Raw genomic sequence first — 13,120 nt, 5'->3', positions numbered from 1 at the left:
TCGATATACTATTACCGGCCAGTCCATCAGGCAGGTCCGAGTCAATCTCAGCCGCCGCGTCCTCTGAGAGGTTGTTTTGAGTGTGGTGACACTCGTCACATGGTTAGAGATTACACCAGAGCCGGGAGAGGTACACCTTCACAGACTTATCAGCCTCCACATGCTCCACCGGGTCCTCCGGCCATTCTTCCAGCACCAACTGCCACCCCACCTCCTCAGCCATCTCGAGGTGGAGGTCAGAGAGGTTGAGGTCGCCCTAGAGGGGGAGGCCATGCCAGGTACTATGCCCTTCCAGCCCGTTCAGAGGCCGTTGCTTCAGATTCATTCATCACAGGTATCGTCCTTGTCTGTCATAGGGATGCATCAGTATTATTTGACACGGGCTCTACGTATTCATATGTGTCTTCTTATTTTGCTCCACATTTGGGGATATCTCGAGATTCTTTGAGTTCCCCTGTTTATGTATCTACTCCCGTGGGAGATTCTCTCATTGTGGACCGCGTATATTGGTCGTGTTTGATTGCTCTTAGTAGTTTTGAGACCAGAGCCGATTTGTTATTACTGAGTATGGTAGATTTCGATGTTATCTTGGGCATGGACTGGTTGTCGTCCCATTATGCTATTCTTGATTGTCACGCTAAGACCGTGATGCTGGCTATGCCAGACTTGCCGAGATTAGAGTGGAGAGGTACCTTAGAGTATACTCCCCGCAGGGTCATTTCATTTCTTAAGGCTCAGCGAATGGTTAAGAAGGGGTGTGATGCGTATTTGGCCTAAGTGAGAGATGTCAGTATTGATACCTCTACAGTCGAGTCAGTTCCAGTAGTGAGGGACTTCCCTGATGTGTTTCCAGCTGATCTTTCGGGTATTTCGTTCGATAGAGATATTGATTTTGGCATTGATTTATTGCCGGGCACTCAGCCCATTTCTATTCCTCCCTACCGTCTGGCTCCTCCTGAGTTGAAGGAGTTAAAGGAGCAGTTGCAGGAGTTGCTTGATAAGGGTTTCATCAGGCCCAGTGTATCACCTTGGGGTGGTCCGGTCTTATTTGTGAAGGAGGATGGTTCTATGCGTATGTGTATTGATTATCGGCAGTTGAACAGGGTTACAGTGAAGAACAAGTATCCTTTTCCTCGCATTGATGATTTATTTGATCAGTTACAGGGTGCCAGGGTGTTTTCCAAGATTGTCGTGTGTTCTGCCTATCATCAGTTGAAGATTCGGGAGCCGGACATCCCGTAGACTGCTCTCAGGACCAGATATGGTCACTATGAGTTTCTTGTCATGTCATTTGGGCTGACCAATGCCCCAGCAGCCTTTATGCATTTGATGCACAGTGTGTTCCGGCCTTATCTTGATTCCTTCGTCATTATGTTTATTGACGACATCCTGGTATATTCCCGATTTCGGGAAGATCATGAGCAGCACTTGAGGATTGCACTTCAGACCTTGAGAGAAAAGAAGTTGTATGCAAAATTTTCAAAGTGTGAGTTTTGGTTAAACTCACTGGCATTCTTGGGTCATATAGTATCGAGTGAGGGGATCCGGGTGGATCCGAAGAAGATTGAAGCAGTGAAGAGTTGGCCCAGGCCGTCCTCAGCTACGGAGATCCGGAGATTTCTTGGTTTGGCGAGGTATTACCGTCGATTTGTAAAGGGATTTTCATCTATTGCGGCACCTATGACCAGATTGACCCATAAAGGTGCTCCGTTCAGGTGGACCGAGGAGTGTGAGGAGAGCTTTCAGAAGCTCAAGATAGCTTTGACTACATCCCTAGTATTAGTATTGCCTACAGGTTCGGGTTCCTACACTGTATACTGTGATGCCTCGAGGATTGGCCTTGGAGCGGTATTGATGCAGGACGGTAGGGTGATTGCCTACGCATCTAGATAGTTGAAGGTGCATGAGAAGAATTATCCGATTCATGATCTCGAGTTAGCAGTTAGTGTTCACGCCCTAAAGATCTGGCGTCATTATTTGTACGGTGTTCCCTGTGAGATATACACTGATCACCGGAGTTTGCAACACTTGTTCAGGCGGAAGGATCTTAATTTGCGTCAGCGGAGATGGTTGGAGTTACTTAAAGACTATGATATCACTATATTATACCACCCGGGGAAGGCCAATGTAGTGGCCGACGCCTTAAGTCGTCGGGCAGAGAGTTTGGGGAGTTTGGCATATCTTCCGGCAGCTGAGAGGCTCTTAGCCTTGGATGTTCAGGCCTTAGCCAGTCAGTTCGTGAGATTGGATATTTCAGAGCCTAACCGGGTATTAGCTTGTGTGGTTTCTTGGTCTTCTCTTTATGACCGTATCAGGGATCACCAGTATGATGATCCTCATCTTCTAGTTCTTCAGGACAGGGTTCAGCGAGGTGATGCCAGAGATGTGACTATTGGTGATGATGGTGTGGTGAGGATGTAGGGCCGGATCTGTGTGCCCAATGTAGATGGGCTTAGGGAGTTGATTCTCGAGGAGGCCCACACCTCGCGGTACTCCATTTATCTCGGTGCCGCAAAAATGTACCAAGATTTGAGACAACACTATTGGTGGAGGAGGATGAAGAAGGATATATTTGGGTTTGTGGCCAAGTGTCTCAACTGTCAGCAAGTCAAATATGAGCACCAGAGGCCGGGTGGATTACTTCAGAGGTTAGAGATCCCAGAGTGGAAGTGGGAGTGGATCACCATGGACTTCATAGTTGGACTTCCACGGACTTTGAGAAAGTTCGATGCTATTTGGGTGATCGTGGATCGGCTGACAAAGTCAGCTCATTTTATTCCAGTATTGACCATTTATTCTTCTAAGAGGTTGGCTGAGATTTATATTAGAGAGATTGTCCGCCTTCATGGTATTCCAGTATCCATCATTTCAGACAGAGGTACACAGTTCACATCATGGTTTTGGAGAGTTGTACAACAGGAGTTGGGTACTAGGGTGGAGTTGAGCATAACCTTTCACCCTCAGACAGACGGGCAGTCCAAGCGCACGATTCAGATTCTTGAGGATATGCTCCGTGCCTGTGTGATGGAGTTCGGAGGGTCATGGGACCAATACTTGCCACTTGCAGAGTTCACTTACAACAACAGTTACCAGTCCAGCATTTAGATGGCACCGTATGAGGCTTTGTATGGTAGGCGGTGCCGGTCTCCAGTGGGATGGTTTGAGTCGGGCGAGGCCCGATTGTTGGGTACATATTTGGTCCAGGATGCCCTGGATAAGGTGAAGGTGATTCAGGAGAGACTTCGCACAGCCCAGTCCAGGCAGAAGAGTTATGCGGACCGAAAGGTTCGTGACTTGGCATTCATGGTTGGTGAGCGGGTCTTGCTTCGGGTATCACCTATGTAGGGTGTCATGAGGTTCGGGAAGAAGGGCAAGCTGAGCCCGAGGTTCATTGGTCATTTTGAGATATTGCGGCGAGTTGGGGAGGTTTCTTATGAGGTTGCCTTGCCTCCCAGCCTAGCAGGAGTTCACCCTGTATTCCACGTGTCTATGCTCCGGAAGTATCACGGTGATCCGACTCATGTATTGAATTTCAGCTCAGTCCAGTTGGACAAGGATCTGTCTTATATTGAGGAGCTAGTAGTCATTTTGGACAGGCAGGTCAGAAAGCTCAAGTCAAAGAATATTGCTTCAGTAAAGGTCCAGTGGAGAGGTCAGCCGGTCGGGGAGGCGACTTAGGAGATCGAGCAAGATATGCACAGCCAGTACCCTCATCTTTTCACAGTTTCATGTATGTCTTTATACTCGTTCGAGGACGAATGATTGTTTTAAGAGGGGGAGGATGTAACGACCTGACCGGTCGTTTTGAGAGTAATAGCCCCGATCCCCTATTAACTACTTTTCTCATATCTATTTCTGGCATTGTGACTTGCCGGGATGATTGGTTTTGAGTTTCGGAGTGTTTTGGGACACTTAGTCCCTAAATGAGAGCTTAAGCCTTAGGATTTGGACCGTTATTATAACTATGTGAAGACGACTCTGGAATAGAATTTTGTCGGTTCCGTTAGCTCCATTAGGTGATTTTGGGTTTAGGGGCGTGTCCGGATTGTGTTTTGGAGGTCCGTAGCTCATTTAGGCTTGAAATGGCGAAAGTCGAATTTTTAGAGTTTTGGGCCAGTAGTGGAAATTTTGATATCGGGGTCACAATACGATTCCGGAAGTTGGAATAGGTCTGTAATATCAAATATGACTTGCGTGTAAAATTTGGGGTCAATCGGACGTGGTTTGATAGGTTTCGGCATCAGTTGTAGAATTTTGAAGTTTTAAGTTCTTTAAGTTTGAATTGGAAGGTGATTCGTGATTTTAGCATTTTTTTGATGTGATTTGAGAGCTTGACTAAGTTCGTATGGTGTTTTAGGACTTGTTGGTATGTTTGGTTGAGGTCCTGGGGGCCTCGGGTGAGTTTCGGATGCTTAACGGATCACTTTTGGACTTTGGAAGATACCAGATTTCTGGTGTTCTGTTGCAGGCATTTTCTTCATCGCGTTCACGAGGGAGTCCTCGCGTTCGCATAAGGTATCTGGGAAGGGCAGCTGAATTACTCTTCGCGTCCTCGATGTCACTCTCGCTCTCGCGAAGGTGTGGAACCTCGAAGCTACGCGTTTGGGAAGAAGAACTGGAGGCAAGCGAGATTTCGTGCTTCGCGTTCGCGATGGAGATCCCGCGTTCGCGAAGGGTCAAGCTGAGTGGTCTTCGCATTTGCGACATGTGCATCGCATTCGCGATGGAGGATTTTTGGGCCGAAGTAAATTGTACTTCCCGAACGCGAGGGTGTGGCCGTGTTCACGAAGAAGGACGCGTTTGGACAGTATTAAAGTTCCAAAAACGGAGGTTATGCCATTTTTATCAAAAACTTAAGTTGGGAGCTCGAATTTTGGACGAGGGATTGAGGGATTTTCAGAGATATCGATTGGGTAACGATTCTTAAGTTCTTTATGGTTATATTTCACTAATCTATGTTTGGATTCATCGTTAAATTTCGAATTTGGGGTGAAAAATTGAGAAAAATTCTTAGGCCGAATTTTGGAGTTTTGATCGAGATTTTGGTATCGGATTTGAGCAATTTTGGTATGAGTAAACTTGTGAATGAATGGGTGTTCGTATTTTGTGACTTTTACCTGATTCTGAGACATGGATCCCACGTGCATTTTTGAGTTAATTTCGAAATTTTTGTTAAAATGTTGATTTCATTAATTAGATGAGTCTATTATGGTGTTATTATGATATGTACTTGATTTTGGCTAGATTTGGGCCATTCAGAGCCGGATATTCGTGGGAAAGGCATTGTGACCGATTGATTGAGCTTGATTCGAGGTAAGTGGCTTGCCTAACCTTGTGTTGGGGACTTTTCCCTTAGGATATTTCGATATTATTTGGTGTGTGGGCACCGTGTACGTGAGGTGACGAGTACGTACACGGGCGGTTATTGCAAAAATCCCGTTTATCCTTTTTAAATCATAAATGATTTCTCTTATTGAATTTGCACTAATATGTTTAATTGTTTCGTTTAGACTAAAAAACCATGCTTACGTGTTTTAACTGCCTAATTGACATTCTGTGAGCCATGCTTAGTTAAATCCCTATTTTCCTTATCTGTGATTCGTGCAAATTATATAATTCGAGGCCATACCTGTCATTTTTATCTTGTATTGCATATTTACTGTGGGACTACGGACGTATTCCGGTAGATCCCCCAGCACTGCATATTTACTTTGGGACTACGGACGTATTTCGGGAGATCCCCCAGCACGGCATATTTACTTCGGGACTACGGACGTATTCCGGGAGATCCCCCTGTATTGCATATTCATTCGGAACTACGGGATGACATCCCGGGAGATTCCCCATTGTGTTTACTTCGTTCTGAGCCGAGGGCTCCTTTAATTGTTAAATTTTCGAGAATTTCTTTAATTGTGTTACCGTAAATTTTACTTATATCTTTTACTGTTTAATTTATTATATTTACTCCGGTAGGGCCTTGACCTGACCTCGTCACTACTCGACTGAGGTTAGGCTTGGCACTTGCTGGGTACCATTGTGGTGTACTCATGCTACTCTCTGCACATGTTTTTCGTATGCAGATCTAGGTGCACCTTATCAGCCGCACTATCAGTGAGCCGGGACAATTTTGGTGACTTCAAGGTATATCTGTCACGTCCGCAGACCTCGGAGTCCTCTTCTACTTTTTCTCATGTCCATTATTTTCTGTATTTTCCTTGTTAGATTTCGATGTATAGAGACACTAGACTTTTCCTTTTGTAGTTTGTGATTCACGATATTCCAAGTTTTGGGGATTGTTGTGTATTGTTGAATAGTTGGTTAAATTTATATTTTTATTTCATTATTCCGCAAAGTATTAGGCTTACCTAGTTGGAGAGACTAGGTGCCGTCACGACGTCACACGGAGGGGAAATTGGGTCGTGATAAGAATGGAGTTCTCTTTGTATTTGTAAAAAATAAATTGAATATTCGTTGCTTTTGGGAGATATTAGCAGACTAGCAGACAAGATAAAGAATTGGGAAAGATGAGGCTTCAATCAATAAAAAAGGTCTTGACTTTTAAATTTAATACATTTCAGTTCCTTTTTAAAACTTTTGAGTAATTACCAAGCTGCATTTTGAAAATTTGGGTATTATACGAAGGACTTATTCAACAAATTTTGTTTTAATTTGAAATAATCTTTGGGGCTTACGCCTCACTAAACAAACTCGCCTCAAACGCCCGGGCGTACGCCCCAAACGCCCCGGCGTACGCCCCAAACGCCCAAGCGTACGCCCCGAACGACCAGGCATATGCCCCGAATTATTGGGCGTACGCCTCTTGAGACGTTCGCCCCACACCATCGCCTCGGTGTGTTTTTGATACACCTCACCCAGGCGTTATTTTTTTTTCTTTTTTTCTAAAAGTAGACGCCCATGGGCGTGTATGGTGTTATTTTTTGCGTATTAATTAAGTACTTTTTCTTTTTATTTCTTTTTTTGTTTGATTTATTCTTTCAAAATTTTCACACATTGAAATTCCTATTCTTCTTTTGTCTCTGTAAAATCCTATATGATTAAACAAAATGTGTACATTAAAACTAGTAGCAGTTTATGATGTAGCATATAATCAATGGATTCAATTGATCGTAATATTTTCAAGATGAAAAATAGATATAGATGTAAGAAAATTACTATTTAAAAAAAATTGAACTTATAATTCCAAAAGTACAATAGGTACGGAATCATAAGAACTAAAGGTTGAACCCGTAAAATTTATATTCTGGATCCACCTCTTCTTAATAGTGCACTCATCCCGTAAAAATCCTGAATCCGCCTCTGTTTAACTTGTAATTGTCCTGGAGCATGGCTCTTTTAGCTTTCAGTTTAGCCCCGTAACTAACAACTGCTTCACCTCACTAAACCCGAGCTCTTCCTCGTATTCTTGACAGATATCACTATATGACAGTAGGTCAGCATCACACCTTTTCCACGTGTATTAATTTTTTAATATAGACCAATTGAGGTTCTCGGACCCAAATACCCCCATAATTAAAAATCTAAGTCCACGTTTTCTTGCATTCTTCCGAGCCAGCACATGCAAAGCCAAAAAAGAAAGTAAATATGGACCACATCAGAAACATAAAATTAGAAGGACAAGGTTGTAGATACCCCACCCAATAGTTTAATAACCCTAAATTTTCAACAAGACAAATCGACAAGGGACCACAAGTGAACAAAAATGAGTAAATAACGCCATTAAAAACTTCAACCAACATAAATAAGTAAAAACATGCATTAGAAGGACAATGTTGTAGATACCCGAAAATTCCAAACGCGGAAACAAATCATACAAAATAGTTAAAAAAAACTCATCTTTGACTTTGGATATGAATCTTCAAGAGAATCCTTGAAATTCCTATGCAGATTTACTCCTATGCAGATTTACTCCAACAATCGACTTCACACACAAGAATCTGGTTAAGCCATGAAAGAAGAGTGGAATGTTTTGCTGAAGAATAGTCACTTATTTTTAGTTAGATGGGTTATATGTATTATAGGTAGCGGGTCGGTTCAGATAACTTTATAAAGATAAATTTTAATTTTGTTTAATGTTTAATACACATGACACGCTTATAACGTGCCACGTGGAAATTTAAAGTGTAAATTTGACCATGATTGGTCTATTAAATCTCATGAGCGTACTTGAGCTTAAAGCTGACAAGTGAGCCGGTCCAGGCCCGGGACCGGCTCGAGATCGCGGGCAAGGACTGTTAGGACAGGATTTAGTGGGCCTGGACCAGTCTCGTGGGCCGGTCCTATGCTTTGGGCCCGTCAGGCCCGTGACCATTTGGCCCGCCAGGGACCAGGACCGGTCCCTTAGCGGGCCAAACGGTCAACTTAAAAAAAATATTTATTTAAAATATAGCCGTTGGGCTGTCAAAAATAATCGTTGGCTATTTATAAAATAGCTATTTAACCCCAAACTTTTTATAATTATACTTTTTCCCTATTTTCAACTATAAATACCCCTCATTCTTTCATTTTTCTTACAAAATTATCAATCTATCACAATCTCTCTCTAATTTTCTTCTATAATTGCTAATATTGCTTACTTTATTGTTACTAAGTGTATAATATATATAGCTTATATATATATACACACACACTAGACGGCCCCAACCTTTCACATTTTCAGGTAGCAGACTTCTTTCTCTTTATTTGCAAGGTAATGTAAATTTATAAGTCTCAACCATAAAGACACAGAGAAAAAAAAATATACCTGCCATGTAAATCAAACCTCCCAAACATTTAAGATGCAAAAACAAAAGAAGTCCAGGGTTAAGGAAACAAAGAACGAAATGTTTTATTTTGCAATCGCAGAAATCAAGTATCCAAGATACAACACATATATTTAAAGCTTAGGAAATCAATCTGAAACAGTAAACAATAACAAATCATATCTAACCCAGACAAAAAATGAATGTCCACATACAGTGGACAATGACAGAAAGTCAAAGTGCACTTAATATTTCCACACTGTTTGAAAAAGTGCAAAGCTTGGAGGAATTGGTCTTTTGAATCGGTTAGCGTTCAAGTCGAAAATCTTTCATTTTCATTACAAGCCAATCTCGTTTAACATTTGTACCAATCATTGTGTATTCATGCAAAGTCTTGTATATCAACAGTGTATTATCATTAAAATCTTGAAATTTTCGAGCGATAGAAGCTAAATCCAGCTAAATCCTATAAGCCTTCATTAAAATTTAACTTACAAGCTGAGAAGCATCACAAACGTTAATATAAAAGAGAAGGTGAAAATACAAATTAGAGCCTCAATCATGATACTGATATGTTCCAAAATATATCCAATAAACTGGATTCCATTGGAAAAATTAATAACTAAATAACACAGAGAAAATACAAAATTACATTAGTGCAACACCTCTTCAAATTTTTATGACAAATCTTGTGCCATAGAACAAACTTTTCAACTCCATTATAAGAATCTAAGTTAGAGACATTGTAATAAGGTAAGTCAATTAAAGTGGTGAGTTCATTTGGCTTTGATCTTCAAGAATGATAATGTGAAGTAATAATTTATCAAAAGAATCTTAATGTGCAATCACCATGTACATTAGCCAATAACATAATCAAAGTGACTCACTACTGGACTCTTATTTTGAAGTCAAACAACAATTAAAATCAGACTTTATTGGCTGCATGCAGGGATCACTCTATTCAACAATCACTATATTCAACATTTATCACATATAAAGTAATGTAACCTTTTCATTGTGAAATTACTCATGAATAAGATATCATAATATTTTGGGCCAGCACCATAAACTCGAACATAAAATGCCTTTTAATGTCCATGTTGTTTGTCATTGCTTACAATTGGTGTTTCATCTATGGATGTTTCATAGTGTATCAAGGTGGGTGTTTGAACCATTCAGGAAGCATATCTATCCCCACTGATCTCAAATTGCTAGACAGATTGAATGTGAAGATCTAAATGATGCAAGTGAATGCAATCATGTAGAAGAGTCTCTGTCATAATAATAATAATAATAATAATAATAATAATAATAATAATAATAATAATAATAATAATAATAATAATAACAATAATAATAATAATAATAATAATAATAATGACTCATTGCAATATTTTTTAGATCTTCCGGTAGAACAATATATACACCGAACAGACAAACAAATTAAATTAAAATCCCATAACGTATATAAGTAAAAGGGAAGTTAAACAGATAAATCTCTTTAATTGGAAAAAGAGACGTCTCACCTGTGGATCTGGTGCTTTTGGCACTTCTTTCTCTAAATTTGAAGTTGTACGTACCCTTCCTGCTCTCTTCTCGCTGCCACCACACTGAAAGCAATAAGAACTTTTAAGAATAAATCGGAAAAAAAAGAATGTACTTTAATATCTTGAAAGAAGAAATATAAAAATGAAAGTATGAATTGAAAATATCTTTGCAGCTTTGGGTGGTTAAGGATCACAAGAAGAAGGAATATAATTTTTGGGTTTGACATATTTATGATAGCTGAGATTATCTCTTGGAATCACTAATAGCTTGTGAAGCTAATCCATAATTCGTCTACCTAATACAGAAAATAATAATAATAATAATAATAATTACAAAAATCTAAAGTTGTTAATAGCAAGAATACTTAAACATTCTAAAGGATGTGACGTTAGTAACGGAAGGTCAGTATCATCGTAATATGTGAAGCATCGTCTTTGATTTCTTTAAGAGCAGTAGAAAGGTATAAGAATCTGCTATGCACAAGTTTGCATATTTAAAACTACTTTCAAGTAGACATATAATTGAAACATTGCTTGGTAGGAAACTATTTGATCTTTATGTATCCCCTTTTTATAGCATATTATTGAACACATAAGGATCATATTGAAGGCAACCAAAGAACTAACAAAAGCTCAATTTTCACTTAAATCGATTTATTATAAAATATCAACTGTGTAAGACGATGGAGTATAACAATTAGCATAACATAACCTCTTCCAAGAGTAGCTAGTTTAAACCAACATCAACGACTAATAAGCATGAGTTGAGATGAAAAAATGTCTAGTGTTGGTGGTCTCATTCCATCTTTCTTTGCAACTTCTCAAGAAAGAGAGCTTTCATCTTTTGACAGGCCATGTATTTTAGCTCTTTGGAAAAAAGCTACAGGAGAAAGATGGAAAAAATAAATATATCTTTTGCACTACTACATCACTTCAACTTAACTTTTTTTCTTTTACAGAGATGAATTATATCATCACATCTACTTCAACTTAACTGAACATAGGGGAACAACCTCATGTCAATTATCATTTACTATGTAATAATCTAATACCCAACATCATAATTGTACCCTATGGCTATAAACAATTTTGCTAATCAATCTTTGATAACTCCTAGAATTCTCTAGGACCTTATTCTGTTTATCCTGTGTGCTCGTGAAGTTTAGCGCTTCTGAATTTCAAGCTAAAAATAAGTACTTGTTAGTTTTGTTTGATACCAAAAATTCAATAAATAATCTCATCATTGTAATCTCAGCTTTGGCCTTTGAGATATAATGATATATAGCATATATGCAATGATATGTTAGATTTCTTGTTATGATCCAACAAAATCATTTTCAAGGAGGACTTCATGAAACTTTGGTGTAGTACATCTTAGCTTCTTCGACCATCTTGTCATAATCAGTGTGATCAGTTATTTATTGACATATATAAGGATCAGAAGTTCACAACCATGCTATTGCCGTGCTTTTTAGTGAACAAGCACAATATGAAAAATAAATCTCTCCTAAATACAAATGTGACTTTGCTACATTATTTCCATGACTTAGCTGACCATTTAAGTAATTAATTCCTCCATCCACAGCAAAAAATCAATTCAAAGAGTATAACTTTATTTTTCCATTAAAAAAGAGGATTAATTAAAGTTTGACATAATTGAGCAAAAATAAATATCCATTTTAAATTCATATTATTATGTAGTGCGTTAAATTTATCGACCATAATATGCCAAAAAACGACATAGTCAAAAATGCCAATCTCTGCTCAGGAGAACAAAGAAGACATTACCATAAAAAACAATCAGAATAATTGATAGAACATAAATGCATTACTGACGTTTGAGAGTTTAGTTCACAGAGCCTTTTTCTATTTCCATTGAGTTCCTTTAGTACCAATGGCTAACAAATTGACAGAAAATAGTCAATGAGCATAAGCATATGCAAAATCAGTTTAAAAAAGAGCCAAAGGCTCAAGAAATACTACTGTTGACTTTAATAAATTCCTTCTATTTTTTCCATTGAGGCCGGCGGCAATGGGGGACGAAGGATAAAAAGGAAAAATCTCAAGAACAATACCTCATTGTAGACCGCTCAGATTTCTAAAATGTTGTGACCTCTCAAGAACATCTTTGAGAGAAAGTTGGCACCAGATATTCAAAATAAAACATGCGTAAGTAGAATCAGTTAAGAAAAAAGCTAAATGCACAAGTAACTCTAGAATAAACATCAAAAACTTCTATTGCACATAGCGGTGCAAATATAACCTGTGAAATTCGAAGAGAAAAGGAAAAATTCCCAGATAGGGAACTTACCTGTAAGTCATAAATATATGCAGCAGTGCTAACTATAAGTTCAAATAGTTAAATAGAAACCCACTCCATCATTAAACAATTAGCAGAGGTGTTGATAGTTTGTTCTGTCTCCACAAAAACAACAGCAGGCAAGAACATTCCTCCATGAAATTGGTAACTATTAAGAGATCTCAAAAAATAAAAGAACGAAAAGAAGATTTCAGAGAGAAAAAAGAAAAAAGGTTTGACCAAGAATTGAGAGAGAATCATACCAGAAAATTAAAATCATAACAGAGAGATACAAGATGAATAGAGCAAAATTAATTTTGAAAGAGTGATGCTTCTAGACTTGGTGTGTTGAAACTTGAAATTAACCTAGAATGAGCACGTTAAAAGTATATGACTGAGCAAAATGATAATTGAGATTGAAATGTCAATTTTGCCCCTGGTCGACCACATTCCTCTTCTATATAACAGAAAAGAAATATAAACTATCATATATATGTACATCTTATATATCTTAT

At 39.0% G+C, this 13,120-nt stretch overlaps 1 long non-coding RNA gene across 1 annotated transcript; it reads right to left on the bottom strand.

Moving 5' to 3' along the window:
* Window positions 1-7,110: 7,110 nt before the first annotated feature.
* Window positions 7,111-13,082, bottom strand: LOC107823588 (uncharacterized). Its single transcript, XR_001656682.2, has 3 exons — window positions 12,869-13,082; window positions 10,286-12,721; window positions 7,111-7,561 (listed from the first exon to the last, which is right to left on the bottom strand). It is a non-coding gene; the product is annotated as an uncharacterized LOC107823588 (long non-coding RNA).
* Window positions 13,083-13,120: the final 38 nt, after the last annotated feature.

Source organism: Nicotiana tabacum, chromosome 24 (assembly GCF_000715075.1).
Source record: "Nicotiana tabacum cultivar K326 chromosome 24, ASM71507v2, whole genome shotgun sequence".
Lineage (NCBI taxonomy): Eukaryota > Viridiplantae > Streptophyta > Magnoliopsida > Solanales > Solanaceae > Nicotiana > Nicotiana tabacum.
This window is presented reverse-complemented; position numbering and strand designations above follow the sequence as displayed.